The sequence below is a fragment of the Solanum stenotomum genome, unplaced genomic scaffold, assembly GCF_019186545.1.
Source record: "Solanum stenotomum isolate F172 unplaced genomic scaffold, ASM1918654v1 scaffold20321, whole genome shotgun sequence".
Taxonomy (NCBI): domain Eukaryota; kingdom Viridiplantae; phylum Streptophyta; class Magnoliopsida; order Solanales; family Solanaceae; genus Solanum; species Solanum stenotomum.
In genome coordinates, this window is record NW_026025972.1 from 41,259 (window position 1) to 44,981 (window position 3,723).

Here is a 3,723-nt window from a genome sequence, read left to right on the forward strand (position 1 = left end):
ATGATTTGTATTTCCAGATTCTAAATACTATTAAAAATCTGTAATTTTGTATAATCATTTTATGAAAACGCATGACAACAAATATAATTAATATGAATTTAAAAGAAGAAAAACACAAAAGAAAAATATCATTAATTTTTATATGAAAAAGTATTATTAATACTTGTAATTGAAAGTCACATCGGATAACAAGCCTAAATGAAAATTGTATAAAATATATATATAACTATATAAGTTTTATACAAAGAACTACGATTGAAACTCAATTCAAATTATAAACGATGGGTGTTATTATTTATTAAAAACATCCAGGTTGAACTCTATTTAACATTTATTTAACATGTTGAATTGAATATCTATTAAAAAATATTATTCTTATATTGAAATTTGTTTACACTTTATTTTCTTTAAACTCGCGTTACTTTTAAAAATAGTTCTATATTACAAGATAAAATAAGATTTGTGTATATTTATTGTCTTCAAACTAATTTACTAACGTCAAATACCAAATTATAAAATAAAAGTTTAAAGAAAATAAAAATATTGATCAGCTAATAATATGACTTTTTATTCCCTTCGTTACCTTTCTTATTGTGCACTTTTCCACTTTCAATATAATATTTTAATTTATTTAATTGAAATTGACGTAGACCCCACAATTGTCTTGCAATTCCCACTCAAACTTTACATTCTCTCTCCTTTTGGTTTCATTTTTCAGCCTTAACATCAAGCTTGGCCCCCACGATCCACATGTTAAAAAATGGATGGAACCTTACACAACTCTGATTGGTTGGGCCTCTACCATAATAAAAATTTTCAGCTAAGTAGGTAAATATGAGGAAGAGCATACAGCTGAAAGACACATGTAGACATACAGGTGTGTGCTCTAGCCTCGTCTATATATTAGTAATATATTCTTTGTTTATTTTTATTTATTTAAATATTTTAAAAATAAATTTTTATTTTTATTTATAATTTTAGAACAATTTTTTAAATTTTAACAACTGAGCAATCATTGGCATTAAACTCGTCAGAACAAACTATTTGTTTATTAAATAAGCGTGATATTGAATTTTATAAATCTCAATATAAATTCTTGCATATTGGCATGGTTCAAATTGCTTTCAATCCTTTGACTCTTAAAGGGTTACCAGAGGCTTTCTTAGCTACTCTTCGTGACGCGAGAAATCTTAATTTTCGACAGTCTTTGATGGGTTCGATAGAATCTACAGTGGCCTATGTCCCAGTTTATTTTAATACTCAGCCAAATTTGCAGTTATCTTTGACTGATTCTAATATCTTAGATATTTAACTTTGAATGTTAAGACGCATGGCTATAACTATGCAGTTGGTTCTAAATTAATCTGCTTGTCTTATAGAATCTATTATAAATTACTTGCTACTTTGAATCCTAGATGTAAGTTATATGATACATCTGATCAAACTATTTTGATAGAAACTAATTTCGCCAGATCTAAGGTCACTACTAGAAGACCTATAAAATGGGAAGAAATTAATTTTCCTACTACTTGGATTCTAAATTTTGTTATACCCGCTGAACAACTGACAGATGCTGTCACCAATTCTGAATATTCTCATATTAGTCAAAATTCCGATGGAAAAATTTGTATGCAGTTTGATGAAAAAAGCATTTCATATAGTAGACATTATTTTGCTTCTGATAGAAGATTGGATATTTAACATATTTCTCCGATAGAACCTTGTTATGGTCCAACTAGAAATCGAGCTGCTTCATTGCATACTTTATCAACAGTTATATCTGCAGAAAAATAAAAAATTAAAATTAATCCTCGGTTAAACATTGTTCAAACTAATGATAAATCATCTGATGTTTCTGATAAGGATATTCCTTATGTATCCGAGATGGATTTTAATATTAATGATGCTTAATGATGAGAGAACATCAAATTGATTTTAGTTCAGGTTCACTGGCAAGAAAATATATTCAAAACGAATTTTTAAATGAAAAATGGAACCGGTTTAAAATTTGGTTTTTTGACACTTACAGTAGAGAAGATTTAAATAATATTTCTCAAGAATTTTATGAAACTTGTGCATTACATAATCATATTATGTTCTTTGTGCCTTGGTTTATAACCACTTATTTACCTTTATTCATCAACGTTTTTAAACTATCTTACAAAGATGAATCAGGTAAAATTATTCAATCCATTTATCCTCCTCAAGCTCCGTTTATTTTACCAAATAATAATGGTATTACTTTTACTGCTTTTCATAAATTTATTGATAATGAGGTGGCCGCAGTAAGTATTAATGAGATTAATCGACTTATTTCTCAAAATAATTATTTGGGTTTGTATGTTAAAGTCATTGTTGAACATATTTGTTCTCTAGATAAGAAGTTAGATAATCTAACTAATCTGATTATTCAAATTGATGACAAGTTAAAATCAACGAAACAAGTCTCTAAACAGGCTTCTACGTCCAAACATCCTGATGTCCTTATTCAAAGACCTACTAAGATTCAAGATTTTATTATTAGACCTCTTCATGATCTTGAAAGCCTTTTAGATAAAAAGTTTTCAGAATTTGGTGCAAGTGCGAAACCAATAAGCCTCGCTGAAAATTTTGCAGATGAAATGGAAACCACTTTCGATTTCAAGACACAAGTGGAAATGGAAGTTAATAAACTTCATGGTTATCCAAAGAAGAATAGTGGTAATACGTATGCTAGAAAACCTAGTATGCAAACTTACTATTATCCCAGACCAACTCCTCAAGAAGTTACCTATAATACTCTTCGTGAAAAGATAATTCAATTGGCTGCTAGTAAAACTAGCTTTTCAACTAGTATTCCTAGTGATAAAAAGGTTAAAGATGAATTTAATTATTCTGCTCCTTACTCCTTGTTTGAAGTTCATAATAGACTCTCTTCTCAACAAACCATGGTTATTCGTGATACATCTTTTGATGATTTAAAAGGAGAAATTGAACATTTGAAAGAAGAAATTAAATTTCTTAAGCAAAATCATATTATTTATGATCACCGTCTTACTCAGATTGAGTCTGCTAATAGCAAAGGAAAAAATAAGGCTGATGAATCTACTGCTGAAGAAAATACGCTTGCCAACACTTTGAATATTGATCCGAAACAAAATATGTTTTTAGGAATGATGCAAATTGTTACAGCTCATAAATGGTATGTTAAATGTACTATATTAATTGATAATACTTTTTCTATAACTAACATTGCTATGATTGATAGTGGCACTGATGTGAGTTGCATTCAAGAAGGTCTTGTACCTACTAAATATTTTGAAAAAACAACTCATATGGTTAAATCTGCATCTGGTCATGCTTTAGATATAAAGTATAAATTATCTAATACTCGTATTTGCCAAAATAAAGTTTGTATTCCTCACTTCTTTTTCTTAGTAAAAAATCAGTTATACCCTCCTATTATTCTAGGAACTCCTTTTATAAATGCAATTTATCCTTTTACTAATATAAATGCTAAAGGATTTTCTGCTACTTATAAAAATCAAGATATTAGTTATACTTTTATCACCGAATCTATTTCTAGAGATATTAATGCTCTAATTGAAATGAAACAAAAGCATGTTGATTATTTACAACTTGAGATATTTAGTATGAATATATTCGATACTTTAAAATCTGCTAAAGTACAGGAAAAGATTAAACTCATTTCTGAAAAAATGGCCATTGATATTTGTGCTGATC